Source organism: Muntiacus reevesi, chromosome 13, assembly GCF_963930625.1.
Source record: "Muntiacus reevesi chromosome 13, mMunRee1.1, whole genome shotgun sequence".
Lineage (NCBI taxonomy): Eukaryota > Metazoa > Chordata > Mammalia > Artiodactyla > Cervidae > Muntiacus > Muntiacus reevesi.
This window is the reverse complement of record NC_089261.1, coordinates 36,393,071-36,410,736: the sequence shown is the minus strand read 5'-3', so window position 1 is coordinate 36,410,736 and position 17,666 is coordinate 36,393,071.

Sequence of the window (17,666 nt, the reverse complement as noted above, 5' to 3'; positions counted from 1 at the left end):
AATTTATAATTTAAATATAAACAGATAACAGAATATATATTAGACAGTGCTATTGAAGATAACTTACTGTAGTTCTATGAAAATAGAAAACAGAACAACTTTTTTTTTTTCATTTATTTTTATTAGTTGGAGGCTAATTACTTTACAATATTGTAGTGGTTTTTGTCACACATTGACATGAATTAGTCATGGATTTACATGTATTCCCCATCTCGATCCCCCCTCCCTCCTCCCTCCCCACCCTATCCCTCTGGGTCTTCCCAGTGCACCAGGCCCGAGCACTTGTCTCATACATCCAACCTGGGCTGGTGATCTGTTTCACCCTAGATAATATACATATTTCGATGCTGTTCTCTTGAAACATCCCACCCTCACCTTCTCCCACAGAGTCCAAAAGTCTGTTCTGTACTTCTGTGTCTCTTTTTCTGTTTTGCATATAGGGTTATCATTACCATCTTTCTAAATTCCATATATATGTGTTAGTATACTGTAATGGTCTTTATCTTTCTGGCTTACTTCACTCTGTATAATGGGCTCCAGTTTCATCCATCTCATTAGAACTGATTCAAATGAATTCTTTTCAATGGCTGAGTAATATTCCATGGTGTATATGTACCACAGCTTCCTTATCCATTCATCTGCTGATGGGCATCTAGGTTGCTTCCATGTCCTGGCTATTATAAACAGTGCTGTGATGAACATTGGGGTGCATGTGTCTCTTTCAGATCTGATTTCTTCGATGTGTATGCCCAGAAGTGGTATTGCTGGGTCATATGGCAGTACTATTTCCAGTTTTTTAAGAAATCTCCACACTGTTCTCCATTGTGACTGTACTAGTTTGCATTCCCACCAACAGGGTAAGAGGGTTCCCTTTTCTCCACACCCTCTCCAGCATTTATTGTTTGTAGACTTTTGGATAGCAGCCATCCTGACTGGCGTATAATGGTACCTCTATGTGGTTTTGATTTGCATTTCTCTGATAATGAGTGATGTTGAGCATCTTTTCATGTGTTTGTTAGCCATCTGTATGTCTTCTTTAGAGAAATGTCTGTTTAGTTCTTTGGCCCATTTTTTGATTGGGTCATTTATTTTTCTGGAGTTGAGCTGCAGGAGTTGCTTGTATATTTTTGAGATTAATCCTTTGTTGCTTTGTTTGCTATTATTTTCTCCCATTCTGAGGGCTGTCTTTTCACCTTACTTATAGTTTCCTTTGTTATGCAGAAGCTTTTAATTTTCATTAGGTCCCATTTGTTTATTTTTGCTTTTGTTTCTAATATTCTGGGATGTGGGTCATAGAGGATCCTGCTGTGATTTATGTCGGAGAGTGGTAAACAGAACAACTTCTTGAAGGGGTTTTTCTGCATTGAGAGTCAATGCAGAAGTGATGTTTAATGTTTGATCCAAGGGAGAAATGACGAGGACTTACACTTGGGTAGTGACAGGTGGATGATAAGAATAGCCTGAATTTGAGAGAAAAGTGTGAGGGAGAATTGACAGCTTTGATGACAGAACATTTTGCTGCCAATCACAGTAAAGTGCTTTATTATAAGAAGTATATAATATAAAACATGTACACTATAGCTAAGTATTGGTATTCTTGGTTTAGCAATTATCTTGAGGTGTTTAATCACTTTTATATAGCTCATGATTAAAGAGAATGTGAGGTTATAATATTGATAATAGAAATAGTAAACATTTATTTATGAAAAATATGGGAATTTCAGAATCTGTACAGAAGACGACTCTTTCAGAGGAGGCTTAGGTCCAAGAACATAGTGGCAGAACCCAGGTCTCCTGACTCTGTTGATCCGAGGCATGAAAATTGACTTAAGTCATTTCACTGTATCACTGAAGTATGTTTATATATTTTTAGAGTAATATTTATTTCTAATTTATCAGTACCCAGGACCCACCACATTCAACTGTGCTATATAATAGACCTGTGGTAAATATTTGATGAATGAAGACATGCCTCAGAGAGAACCAAAGTAAATTGTGAGTATATCATTTCACTTCATTTCCATTTGAGGGGCTGTAGAAATGTGATCAGTCCCTACTGTAGTACGAAAGAAACAGAATTATTCCATTCTTAGATTTTACCTTCTTGTTGAAGAAGAATTGAAAGCCCAAAGATGAGGCAACAAAATAAATCAACATCTAAAATAAAATGCCTAGCAAAAGAGATTTTGAAAGCTTAATTGGGAAAGGAAAAGTAACAAGAAATTTAAAACATATATGCACACAGAAAGAGGTCAAATTAGTCTGATGTTTGTAATGACATCTAAAGAAATAAGACTGGAATATATCCAGCTTGATTTTGTTTTTAACTGTTTTAAGTGTAACTAAAATGGTTACAATTCTGTAAAGATAAGTAGTTTTAATTTTTAAAAGGGAATGGATTTAAAGATAAATAATAGATCACTTTTGAATTGAGGTAATCTCAGATGAAAAAAAAAATTTTTTTTCCAGTTTTCAGATCAACATGTTCAGATTTTTACATAAGCAAAACAGAATGAAATATTTATGAAGATGGGGAAAAATACACCCAAGCAGTGTATCAACAGTTACTGCAGGAAGTTCTGTGTCAGCCATGGTGGTCTGTGGGATGTTTTGGAAGCAGGGATGTATGCAGCACCGTGGTCAGAGTGAGTGCATTCAGAGGCAGAGCATCCTTTCTGGCTCCAAATTCACTCCAATGAGTTGTGCAGATCTGGTCTGTCCCCCTTTGAGTACAGGACAGAATGAGGAATGATCCAGTGTTGTGCCAGACTTCAGAAATGGCCCTCCCAGAATCTGTGAGGTTTCAATATATAGATGATCCTGCCCAGGGGTGTCTGGGCTGCTTTGATAACAGAATTAAATTGGCCTCTGAAGAAGGTATGATCTGTTGGGAAAAGCATTTCACAGAAGAGATTTTCCCTCTAGTTCTTCATTTATCAACAAAATACCAATAGAGACGGAAAATAAAATCATGAAATTACTTATAATCTTCTGAGTGAGGCAATTGAGCCACCTAGAAGGTTCTTAAAAATGATATTTTAAATAACGGGCTTCATAGAAGAACCTCATATTAAAAAAGAATTAGAAAATTATCCCATATTTGGAAGTTTGACAATAGGAGAGCAAGTAAAATTGAGAGTCTAGATAAAGTTATATGTGGTTAGTGTATGTTATTATGTTTCTAACACTAAAGAAAAAAAAACTTTGAAGTGCAGTTATGTTTATTTATCTGAGCACCCTCTTTGGTTTTTTTTTTTTTTTTTTAAAGATGTAAATGCATTTATCCAACTGGAAAAAGAGCTATAATGTTGCAGATTATTTTGTTAGTTACATAAATTCCCAGAAGATGCAGAGAGAATTTTAAAGTTAAGAAAATATCCAAGTTTAAAGAAACTTTGGCCACCTGATGTGAAGAGCCGACTCGGAAAAGACCCTGATGACTGGAAAGATTCAAGGCAAGAGGAGAAGAGAGTGACAGAGGTTGAGATAGTTGTATAACATCACCAGCTCAATAGACTTTAGTAAGCAAGCTCCAGGAGATGGGAAAAGACAGGGAAGCCTGGCATGCTGCAGTCCATGGGTTGCAAAGAGCAGGACACAACTTAGCGACTAAACGACAACAATAATATTTAAAGAAAGAGCAAAATTAACTGATGGAAAAGTGAATCCTGTGTGACTTTATATTGCCTGCTCATTTATCTCCTTGTTAATATAGGCAGACTTTGAAAGTCTAGTTTTAATGACATAGTTGGTGGCATTTTTAGGCTTTATAGACTTTTGACAGATGGAATCATAAATTTGTTGATTTAATATCCTTAAACCTAAAATATTCCAGATGCAGATGTAACATAATAAGCATTTATGGCATAGTTAGGATTAGTTATGATGTATTTTAATATTTTTATCCTTAGAAGTGGATTCATTTTGGATATCAAAATATTGTCATGGTCTGTTATAAAAGGACCTAAATTAATTTGATGAAAGCATCATCTGCCTATATGCAATTTTAAGAAGGGTTTTTCTAATTGATGTGCCAAATTCCACACAGTGTAACTAAATTGCCACAGGAGATTTAAAGCAATTATCTGAGCAATCTAGTCAAGATAAAGTTATAATCATCAACAAATATTTATGGAGTGTCCACTGAGTGCTTAGCTTTATATGAATTGCTATAAATCTGTATACATATCTGGAAGTAGATTGGGATGGTAAGGACTGAAATGGGAGAGAGGAAAGTACCGGGGGCAAAATTCCCATTAAAAAAGGATTTAGATTCTAAGTCTATAAAAGAGATAAGCTAGGAATTCAAAGAAATAAATTCTTATTTATATTGTGATTTATTATATTTTCTGGTAATTCTAAAATAGGACACGTGCCATTTTTTTATGAAGTCTACTAAGATTAAATTCTTTTACTTTAAGGAAGATCATAGCATTCATATGTATATTGTCATAGGTATATTGAGTCATTTTACAGTTAAATTAATTTTTGAGTGAGATACTCTAAAAAAGGAAGAAAAAGATGATGTGTGTGCTGATTGAGAGGACCTATTGTCATTTTCATTTTTGGTAGGAGAAGAAAACTTCAGACAGCAATGATCATTCTCTTCTTCAAGTATTTGTCTTATACACATCGGTCTCTAAAATAAAATCTTACACTTACATCTTTTTTTCTGTACAAACTTTTAAAAATATACAGTTAGAAATACATTTCATATCGTGGCCCATTTATTGCAATGTACATAGATGTTGCCAAGAGACCATGTGATGTGTTGTGATAGTTTCTATTCTACTTCATTCTCTTTATTTCTTTTACAAGTTCAAAAATACACTGCATTTATTTCATTACCCACCAATGGGTACTAACACACAATCTGGAAATGATTTTTCTAGAATTTTGAGAATAAGCACAAAAAATAAGAGAAAAACAGACGATGGAAATTGAGCAATAAATGCATGGATCTAAATCCTAAATACACAATGGAAGTTCTTGTATTCTTAAGAATTGCATTTTACTGCTAATTATATTTAAAAAAATTCATGGTAACAAAACTCTTGTTGGTAGACTTCAGTAGGACATTTCAGAATAGTTTGTAAATAATCATAGCATGTCTACTGGTTAATCTGCATTTTAATTTTCTCCCTGAAGCCAGGTAAGCTGAGATTAATGAGTTGTAGGGCATCTTTGTACGTCTCTGTATATTAACATAGGCTGCACTGTGACAGAGTGTGCACGTGAATCCATCCATATTGTTCAGTAGAACAGCAAACAGTTTATGGATCAAGTTGGCATTTCAGACTGACTGTCCTACTTGTGTGATTCCTTAGGAGCCATCATTAATTCTTCATCTAGAAAGATAAATAAAAGTATCAAAATTTTTCCAAGGACATATTTGAATATATTCACCACTGCCAAATTAACATTGTTTCCTTTGCTTTTAATATATGTACAGGTAATATATATACATATAGATCTTACATAACGTAATGATTAAAATGACTATAGGAACAAATTATAAAATGCAGCAAGTGTGACCCTTTGAAAGTTGAGTTGAAAATAGATATGGGAGCTATGGCAACCAGATCTAGACTATCTGCATTGAACTTCAACTCACTGTGAATAATACTGAAGGAGAAAAAGAGGTCCGTAAGTTTGAGAGTGTCTCATTTTCCAACAGAACCCATGAATATGGATGTGGTATCTTCCTGCTTGAAAACAAAAAGAAAACTGCTGTCAAAACCCACACTTTTTTAATTCTTATTTTTTCAAAGGAAAATTATTTTTTATTCTAAAAGATTTCCTTTGTTATTTTTCATACTTGTTTCTGATAGTAGCTTTAATTAATGTCATATCACATAGCTCTATATTAAATCATTATGATGCACATAATAATAGAGTTATAATTATAAAATAATAATCTCATTTTAAAGTCATCTAAAAAGCAGCATTTTCTAAGAATGGTGGAGGGGAAGGGATGGGCAATTTAATGAAGATGGCTAAAGAAATACAAATAGCTTTGGCTATTAAAAAGGCAAGTTAATAAAAAATCTTTATATTCTATTTTTTCTGGAGAATTTGCTAATGTTTGGATGGTTGTAAAAGTTATTTTTGGTTTATTTTTGTCTGCATTAGTTGTTTTTATTTTGACTGTTATGATAATAATAAACAAAACAGAATAATGAGAGGGACTGTATCAGGACAATGATTTCTGGGAAAAAATATGTTTAGGGAATGTAAAGATTCTAGAAATGTAAACTGAGGAAGCCATGGCCTGTAGTGTACGTGGAAAAGGTCATGTGTTTAAATATATTATTATTGTTGTTCAGTCACCCAGTCCTGTCCCACAATTTGCGACCTCATGGACTGCATCATGCCAGGCTTTCCTGTCCTTCAACATCTCCTGGAGCCTACTCAAACTCACATCCATTGAGTCAGTGATGCCACCCTACCATCTTGATTTCTGTCATCCATTTCTCCTTTTCTCCTTTTTTCCTCCTGTCTTCAAAGTTTCCCAGCGTCAGTGTCTTTTCCAATGTGTTTGCTCTTTGCATCAGGTGACCAAAGTATTGGAGCTTCATCTTGACCATCAGTTCAGTCCAGTTCAGTTCAGTTGCTCAGTCGTGTCCAGCCCTTTGCAAACCCATGAAATGCAGCACGCCAGGCTTCCCTGTCCATCACAAACTCCCGAAGACCACCGAAACCCATGTCCATCGAGTCGATGATGCCATCCAACCATCTCTTCCTCTGTCGTCCCCTTCTCTTCCTGCCCTCAATCCCTCCCAGCATCAGGTCTTTCCCAATGAGTCAACTCTTTGCATGAGGTGGCCAAAGTATTGGAGTTTCAGCTTCAGCATCAGTCCCTCCAATGAACACCCAGGACTGATCTCCTTTAGGATGGACTGGTTGGATCTCTTTGCAGTCCAAGGGACTCTCAAGAGTCTTCTCCAACACCACAGTTCGAAAGCGTCAGTTCTTCGGCATTCAGCTTTCTTTATAGTCCAACTCTCACATCCATACATGACCGCTGGAAAAACCATAGTCTTGACTAGATGGACCTTTGTTGACAAAATAATGTCTCTGCTTTTTAATATGCTGTCTAGGTTGGTCATAGCTTTTCTTCCAAGGAACAAGCATCTTTTCATTTCATGGCTGTAGTCACTGTCTGCAGTGATTTTGGAGCCCAATAAAATAAAGTCTGTCACTGTTTCCATTGTTCCCCATCTATTTGCCATGAACTGATGAGACTGGATGCCATTATCTTTGTTTTTGAATGTTAAGTTTTAAGCCAGTTTTTTCCATTCTCCTCTATTACCTTCATCAAGAGGCTCTTAAGTACCTCTTCACTTTCTGCCATAAGGGTGGTATCATCTGTATATCTGCAGTTAATGGTATTTCTCCCAGCAACCTTGACTCCAGCTTGTGGTTGATCCAGCCTAACATTTCACATGATTTGCTCTGCATGTAAGTTAAATAAGCAAGGTGATAATATATAGCCTTGATATACTTCTTCCCCAATTTGAATCAGTCCAGTGTTCCATGTCTGGTTCTAACTGTTGCTTCTTGATCTGCATACAAGTTTTGTAGGAGGTAGCAAAGGTGCTCTGGTATCCCCATCTCTGGAACAATTTTCCACAGTTTGTTGTGATTCACACAGTCAAAGACTTTAGTGTAGTCAATGAAGCAGAAGTAGATGTTTTTCTGGAATTATCTAGCTTTTTCTCTGATCCAACGGATGTTGGCAATTTGATCTCTGGTTCCTCTGACTTTTCTAAATCCAACTGGAACATCTGGGATTTCTTGGTTCACATACTGGTGAAGACTAGCTTGGAGAATACAGGTATGTATATTTTAGCTTTTAAAAAAAAAAAACAAAAAACTCAAATCAACAATATGTAACATGAACAATAAACAACATGTAACAGTAAAGAAAATTGTAGAAACCATTAATTAGAGCCCATTTTGGTACAAAGAGCAGCTGAAAAAGAGTGTCCAGAAAAAGGGCAATGGAGTTGGCAATATATGCTTGGGATTTTATTTTGGTGTCCATTTATTTTAAAATATTTCAAGTATTTTTGCCAAGTAGTCTGTGATAATCTGAGCAAGATACCTACTAATATGTGTGGCTGGATAATATTTTGCAATTTTTTTTTCTCTTGGTACTTACAAGTCACCAAGAGAAATGCTGCCTCTGTACTTACTAGCTTCTAGCAAGTTTGTGGGGGCATTGAACAGAGAGCATAGATGTAGTACACGTGTCTTTTCTGGTGTTTAACGTCATAGGAGATTGTGCATACTCAAAAATAAATATTGTGGTTTTGGAAAAAGCAATTTCCCCATACAATTAATAGTTTCCCTCAAGTTGAGAGAAAGAGAAGTGTGGTAGATGGCAAGAAAGAGTAGCTTCTAAGAGGCAGTGAGAACCTATGCTGAATATGCAAGACCATATGTAAAATTATAAGATAAAGATTCTGTATCTGAAGTGTGGGACAGGAGCATTATAAAGCAAACATATTAGAAAGATAAACTGATAGAAGTAAAAATGGAGGTCAGTAATCTATTTCCATCTCTAAGGAGCTGAAATTGCAAAAGATACCATAATGTTGGTAAAACCCCAGAAACAGGTAAGTTTGAATTTAATAAAAGATGATCTTTCATTTTTCTTGACATCTTTGAAGAATGTGGACTCATAGTCAGAAATCAAGTTATAAAAAATAGGTGGCACTAGTGGTAAATAATTCATTTGCCAAATGCAGGAGACATAAGAGACAGGTTCAATCCCTGGATTGGGAAGATCCCTGGAGAAGGGCATGTCAACCCACTCCAATATTCTTGCCTGGAGAATCCCATGGATAGAAAAGCCTGGCAGGCTACCCCCCATAGGGTCACTAAGATTTGAACATTACTGAAGTGACTTAGCACAATATTATAAAAGCAACTATATTCCAATAAAATTAATTTTAAAAGGTACCATTGTATATCTTTGTCTGAGTTTGCTGTGATTCACGCCTATACACCTGCTAAATCTAAGCAGAAAACAAAGCATGATGGATATGGAAAGATGGTGGCTTGTTATCCTAGGAATAAGTGTGATTCTGCCCACCTTCTGGGCTTTTGTTGTTAAAATAAACTTGTTCTCTTTAATAGCTCCCTTAAAAAAAAAACTTTTTATTTTGTATTGGTTAGAGCCAATTAACAATCAATATTGTGATAGTTTGAGATGAACAGTGAAAGGACTCAGCTATACACACACATATACCCATTTTTTCCCCAAACCTATCTTCAATCCAGGGTGCCGCATAACATTGAACAGAGTTACATGTGCTAACAGCAGGTTCTTGTTGGTTATTCATTTTAAGTACAGCAATGTGTTCATGCCTATTCCAAACTCGCTTCCCTCCATCCTTCCCCCTAGAAACCATAAGCTCATTCTTGAAGTCCGTGAGTCTGTAGCTCTTTTATAAGTAAGTTAATTTGTATCATTTCTTTCTAGATTCCATGTATAAGGGATGTCGTATGATATTTCTCCTTCTCTGCTTCACTCAGTATGACACTCTCTGCTGCTGCTGCTGCTAAGTCACTTCAGTCGTGTCCGACTCTGTGCGACCTCATAGACATCAGCTCACCAGGCTCCCCCGTCCCTGGGATTCTCCAGGCAAGAACACTGGAGTGGGTTGCCATTTCCTACTCCAATGCATGAAAGTGAAAAGTGAAAGTGAAGTCGCTCAGTCGACGACACTCTCTAGGTCCATCCATTTTGCTACAAATAGCATTATCTCATTCTTTTTTATGGCTGAGTAAGATCATGGCATCTGGTCCCATCACTTTATGGGAAATAGATGGGGAAACAGTGGAAACAGTGTCAGACTTTATTTTTTTGGTGGCTCCAAAATCACTGCAGATGGTGATTGCAGCCATGAAATTAAAAGACGCTTACTCCTTGGAAGGAAAGTTATGACCAACCTAGATGGCATATTAAAAAGCAGAGACATTACTTTGCCAACAAAGGTCCGTCTGGTCAAGGCTATGGTTTTTCCAGTAGTCATGTATGGATGTGAGAGTTGAACTGTGAAGAAAGCTGAGCACCAAAATATTGATGCTTTTGAACTGTGGTGCTGGAGAAGACTCTTGAGAGTCCCCTGGACTGCAAAGAGATCCAACCAGTCCATCCTAAAGGAGATCAGTCCTGGGCGTTCACTGGAAGGAGTGATGCTGAAGCTGAAACTCCACTACTCTGGCCACCTCTTGGGAAGAGTTGACTCATTGGGAAAGACCCTGACGCTGGGAGGGATTGGGGGCAGGAGGAGAAGGGGACGACAGAGGACGAGATGGCTGGATGGCATCACTGACTCGATGGGCATGAGTTTGAGTAAACTCCGGGAGTTTGTGATGGCCAGGGAGGCCTGGCGTGCTGCGATTCATGGGGTTGCAAAGAGTCGGACACAACTGAGTGACTGAACTGACCTGAACTGAATATTCCATTTCGTGTATGTATCACATCTTCTTTGTCCATTCCTCTATTGATGGACTTTTAGGATGCTTCCATGTCTTGGCCATTGTAAAGTGCTACAATTGTAAAGTGCTACAAATACATTGGTGTGTATGTATTCTTTTGGATCATGGTTTACTCTGGATTTATGCCCAAGAGTGGGGTTGCAGGGTCATATGTTAGTTCTATTTTCAGTTTTTTACGTAATCTCCATACTCTTCTCCATAGTAGCTGTACCAATTTACATTCCCACCAACAGTGTGAGAAGGTTCCCTTCTCTCCATATCCTTCTCAGCATTTATTGTTTGTGAACTTTTTTGATGATAGCCATTCTGGCTTGTGTGAGGTGATATCTCATTGCAGTTTTGATTTATATTTCTCTAATAATTAGTGATATTTAATATCTTTTCATGTGCCTATTGGCCATCTTATGTCTTCTCTGGAGAAATATCTGTTTAGGTCTTCTGCCCATTTTTCGAGTGGGTGTTTGTTTTGATGCTATTAAGCATCATGGGCTATTTGTAAACTTTGGAGATTAATCTTTATCAGTCATATTATTTGGAAATATTTTCTCCTAATCTATACAATGCCTTTTCATTTGTTTATTGTTTCCTTCACTGTGCAAAAGCTTTTGAGTTTAAGAAGGTATATTTGTTTGTTTTATTTTTATTTCCATTATTCTGGGGATCAAGAAAAGTATTTCCATGAGTTATGTCAGAGAGTATTCTGCCTATGTTTTCCTGTAGGATTTTAATAGTACTTGGTCTCACATTTAGGTCTTTAACCCATTTTGAGCTTATTTTTGTGTATGGAGTTAAAGAATGATCTAATTTAATTTTTTTTTACATGTAACTATCCAGTTTTCCCAGCACCATTTGTGGAAAAGACTGTCTTTGCTGCTATTTAGTTGGTTCAGTCATGTCTGACTCTGTGCTATCCTATGGGATGTAGCCCTCCAGGCTCCTCTACCCATGGGGATCTCCAGGTAAGAATACTGGAATGGGTTGCTGTTCCTTCTCCAGGGAGAGACTGTCTTTACAACATTGTATATAGACTCGCCTCCTTTGTCATAGAATAATTGTCCATAGGTGCATGGACTTATTTCTGCATTTTCTGTTCTGTTGCATTGATCTAAATTTCTATTTTGGTGCCAGTACCATACTATTTTGATAACTGTAGTTTTGTAGTATAATCTGAAATCAGGGAGCCTGATTCCTCCAGCTCTGTTTTACTTTCTCAAGATAGCTTTGTTTATTTGGGGACTTTTGTGTCTCTATACAAATTTTGAGGTTTTTTTTTTTTTTTTTTTTTTGGTTCTAGTTAATAACTACCTTTTAAACTTGAGTGTTTCAGAGCTTAGATAACTACTACAAGTGTTTTTATGTACTTATTTCTCATATGAGAATCTGTGATATAAAGGTGCTGGGTAATTTCTAGAGCTTGAAAACCTGACACTTCTGAGTTTCTTCTATTTACGTGCTTATATGACTGCTGAATTTTGGAAGGGTCAGCAGAGCATAGCAATCAGTTAAGCTAACTAAACTAAATATATTGTACTATATTAACTATAATTCACTTACTTGGTTGCTTAGTCATTTCTGAATCTTTGTGACCCCATGGGTCATAGCCTGCCAGGTTCCTCGGTCCATGGGATTTTCTTGGCAAGAATACTGGAGTGGGTTGCCATGCCATCAGAAATCAGGTGATTTCTGATTCAGGGAATGAACCCATGTCTTCTGCATCTTCTGCATTGCAGGTGGATTCTTTTCCACTGAACCACTGGGGAAGTAAGTAAATTATTGGGTTTTATTCTATGGCACCCACTCATAACCTTTGAAGAATTTTACCTTTATAAAAGTGATTTACATTTCAAATATTTTGACATTTAATAAGCAGTATAACATAGGCATATGAAGACAGTAGCTAATATTGGTTTTCTCTATTTAGTTAGATACTTTATTATATTGAAAGTGTCTAAGATTGTGCTAAAGAAGAAGAATAAGTTTACTCCTATGCATAAATGAAAGAGAGAATGAAGAGAGAAGCAGAGACCCAAGTGGAACAGAGAAAAACCTTGAGGCAGTAGAATTGCTCATTCATTTTCTGAGACCTGGGGTAAAAGGGGAGCTTCCCAGGTGACACTAGTGGTGAAGAATCCACCTGACAGTGCAGGAGATGTAAGAGACGTGGGTTCAATCCCTGCATCAGGAAGATCCCCTGGAGGAGGACATGGCAATCCACTCCAGTATTCTTGCTTGGAGAATCCCATGGACAGAGGAGCCTGGCGGGCTATGGTCCACAGAATCACAGAGTCAGATGTGACTGGAGTGACTTAGCATGCACTAACAAGATAAGAAGACTGCTGTACTGGATTAATTATTTGTTGTTTTCAGACAGTAGGAAACATATAACAAAATATGAAATTTAACTTTAGAACCAATATATTTTGCAGATTCTCTTACTAAAGACTCAAAGTTACATGTAAAAAGGCATTTATTAAATGTAAAAAATTACTATAAAATGTCATTTCCTTACGATATAAAAGTATGTTATTTTTACCAAGTATAGAAAATACAACAAATGCATTAAAATAAGAATTTATATTTACTTAAATCTAAGAAAATGAAGTGATTATCTACAAGACAGTGTACAGAGAGAGAAAACAAAGGGGCAATCTCTTAGCCCTAAAAATTCTAGATAGTTTTTTTTCCAAATGAAAGGGAGAATTGACCTTGAAGTGTATTAGGAAAAGCATAAAGGTTTTGTGTGTTTGTTGTTCCCACAAAAGCCATAATAAAGGAAAGTTACAATTAAGAAGGTGGGGGACATTATAAGTATTTGATATGATAAATGAAGGTCATAAATGATTATGAAAAGTATAATGTCACTTTTTCAGTGATTGAGATTGGATGCATATTAAAATGATATGGAGATTTTTTTCTTTTTGATAATATGGAGAACTTCATATTAAAAACTAATAGCTACAAGATCTTTAGAGATCTCAGAAAATGAACATTTAGAGGAAATTTCCTTTTGGTCCAGTGGTAAGGACTCTGAACTTCCATTGCAGGGGACATATGTTTGATCCCTGGTTGAGGAATTAAGGCCCTCCATGCTGTTCATGTGGGTGAAATAAATAAATAAAATAACAAACATCCACCATGATCATTTCACAATTTATACAAATATTGAATTATCACATCATACACCTGAAACTAATATAATGTTGCATGCAAATTATCCTTCAAAAAATTTTTAAGAAGAATACCGAACTTTCCAGAAAAGTAGAGACATCATTCAGCATTAAGGATCGAAAATAAAGGCAAAATTGAAACTCAGAGTGATTTACTATTGTGAACATTTTAGCTGTTTTAAAATTTTAGAGGCAGCCTATATATCCAGGCAATTTTGATTTTAATGATCAGTAGAGACAGGGTTCATTACCTTGAGCTATTGGAAAAGAGATCTTGAAACTAAAATCCTTGAAAAAAAATAGGAAACAGTGTAAAGAAAGAATAGAAATAAGTCAACATTTAAAGCAAACAACAGTAACAAAAAAGCTCACATAGAACTTGTCAGCCTTGGCTCATTCTCTAGGTGGAAAAAAGGTTTTTCTTTTTGAAAGATTTAAAAGAACTTGTCTGTCTTCATACAGGATTGTGTTCAAATCTATACTAATACATCGCCGTTGGAATAATAGTGTCCAGCTAGTTCTAAATTACCTTTCTTTTGAATACAATCCAATGCAATGAAGAAAACATGTTATCTCTTAGTAAAATTAAGAGTCTGAGGAAATCTCAAATTACAATTTATATATAAGACTTCCCCAAAACAATCCAGATAATCAGAGTACTTAGGAGGACTTACAGTTGCAAGAAAATAGCAAAAAAGCATAGCCAGTACAGAGGGATCTTATGAAGCCAGTTCTTTGAATCTTGTATTTTCTCAAAGAAAACACTCTGAGTGCAAATTGCAATGATTAGGGCTAAGACCAAATAGTATATAGAAACTGTGGAAGCTGAGCAGCAAAGGAAAAAGTGCTTAGGGGAGCCCAAAAAACAGGAAAAAGAAAAACAAACATCAAATAAATAAACCTTCTGAAAGAAAATGCCTTACTTGGGATGGAGGATTTTGCCCCTCAGTACTGCCTTCTTAGTTACTGGAGGAGCTCAGAGCTGGCAAAAGAACACTTCTTAAACCTGGTAAATTCTTAAGAGGCATAAGAAATATAACCTTTCAAATATTTCAAATATTAACCAAAGAACAGGTCAGTGTAACAACAGAGGGACAGCCCTTGACATAGAAAGACAGGACTTCCATGAAGGTTCATTGGGCACAATCTCACCTCGACAGGAAAATTTGTGAATAGCTGATCTAGAAAAAGAAAATTATTTCAAAAATGAATAGGAAAAAGAAGTGGCACATAAAGACTTAGAGTGTAAAGAGAAAGCGTTTTTGTGAGAGAGATAAGACTAAAGGTAAAAGATAGCCACATTTCTTCCTGACTAATTTTTAGAGACAACTAAAATTCTTCCATGAGGAAAATTCATCTTATGTTGAAAAGACACAATATCTATCTGGAAAGGTTGATTCTAAAGAGTAAAAATGAAGATAATTTCTAGAAATATTACAGGCCATCAGAGGAGGCCACTTTCCTATTTTTCAAGGAGTACATAACTTTCAGATATCTTTAAGAAGATGAGGTTTTTTGATAAAAGATTGAGGAAGTATAATTAAGTTGTAAATTCTTGATAAAGTGAGAGAATTCAGCTCACACTGAATTCAGCTCACACTAAGGGATGCTTCTTACACTTCTTAGTAAAGAAGAAAGAAAAAAACAGAAGCAGACATTGGTATGTTCATAGGCTTACTCTCAAGAAGATTGAAATGTTTATGACAGTTTCCATTTTCATGATGAAATATGAGGTAATTATCAGCTCAAATTGGGTACCTTATCATGATAAGGGATGAAGGAAGCTTGAACAGTGAGAAAGAGGGTGAAAATGTCATTGTACAGAAGAAGTATAAAGTTAAAGATGCATTATTTATAAAAAATGATGCCTAACAGCAGGAGAGGAGAATATAACATAGTATGAGAGAAAGCTTGAAATATCATGCTTCTTACAGAAGTTATAATTCTCCTAATTCTTATTACTCATAATATAGTACCTTATAATAATCATTAAAATCATAAGTAGTACATAAATTAAAATGAATTACATTCCACACTCCCAAATTCACAACCCACATGTTCCGATGACTTCCCATTGAATCTAGATAGCAAATGTTAATAGTTTGAAGGTGTCACTTTTAAAAAGATTTTCTATTGATGCATTGATTTAGATACATGTGTGCAAATATGCATTACTTATCAATATATTTATTTCTATCATCTAACTTATTTTCTTTTTTTAACTTATTTTCCTTTATAGAATAGTTCTTTCTTTTTCAGTATGTTTTACCTATTTCATTCTTATAGTGGTTCTATGGTAACTATAATACAAATATATTATGCTTTACATCCTTTCCTCTTTCCAAAGACTTAAATAATTGCTAGATTTACTTTTAATATTACAAAAGTGATTTTATGAGCATTTTGCATATATATTTACATGTGCTGGTGAATTCAATTCAAAAGAGACTGAATTAATGTCATTTTCTGAAATCTGTTATTTTTAAGTATTTTATGTGGCATTTATCAGAGTATGCTTAGGTGTGTTCTTTTATTATACTTCTGTACCATTTCTTGTGAAAACAGCAGATATTTTGCCTATGTTAATTGATGCAAGATACAAGATAAACTTGATTTTAACTAAGCCTAGTTTAGTTAAAGTTAAACTTCTCAATATCTTCTCAAAAATGTGCATGTGAACCTGACTCTATTCTGAGACCTGGCCCTCCTTCTGATGGTAGACCACTGTATTGGTCTTCATACTGCTCATGACGACAACTGTCCCACTGTATCTCACTGTCTGCACTGCATTGAACCCAGGGTAGGCAAGGCATGAAATAAGAGGCTGCAAGAAGATTCAAGGAGCCATAAGAACTGCAGACACATTTATTCTTTTCTGGCTGGCACAGTAGACCTAAGAGCAGGTTAACATAACACAGCATAACTGCACACAACCTCTCTCCTGGCTGACACAGGATCCATAACAGTATCCATGTGTTATTCTCTCCTCTCATGGCTGGACCCAACAGACAAAGCCATGATGCAACAGTAATGCCACCACTTTAAGGGTGGAGCTTATATATCCCCACAGCACAAAGTAGCCTATGGCCAAGCGAATACCTCATGATGTGTATGCAGTGCTATAAATGATCTCAGCTGTTACATAGTCATTATTTATAAACTGTGGGGCGAGAGAGCCTGAATTCACTATCTTGGCTAATTTGCTCTTTCCCCACAGTCACCAAAGAATGTCTATAGGATTATTTGGAATAGTGTACCTTCATTCTGAAGAGCAGACTTGATAAACATATTAACATATAGTACACATATATAATATGTATATACACATGGTATACCATAAATATATATAATATTATGTTTACAATGTTATAGGAGACAAAGAATTGGACACAAATATTTGTGTATATGTGGAATATCTATGATTCAATACAAAAGAAATTGATGAGACTTATTGCTCCCATGAAGGGAACCAGGATAGAAATAAAGGCTTAATTATACTTTTCATCAACTGCCCTTTTGAAGATTTGCATTTTTAGGTATCACATATATGCATTATTTCAACAATAACAATTATAAAATGCATTGAAGTAAAATTATGTGGATAATTTTATACCCATTCTGCCTTTCAAGAATAAATTTCTAACTTCTTGTCTGTTTTTATCTCAACATAAAATAGTATCAACAAAAGAACTAGCATTTTAAAAATTCTGTCAGTTCAGTTCAATCACTCAGTCGTGTCTGATTCTTTGCGACACCATGAATTGCAGCACACCAGGCCTCCCTGTCCATCACCAACTCCTGGAGTCCACCCAAACCCATGTCCATTGAGTCGGTGATGGCATCCAGCCATCTCATCCTCTGTCATCCCCTTCTCCTCCTGCCTTCAATCTTTCCCAGCATCAGGGTCTTTTTCAATGAGTCAGCTCTTCGCATCAGGTGCCCAAAGCATGAAGTTTCAGCTTCAGCATCAGTCCTTCCAATGAAAAC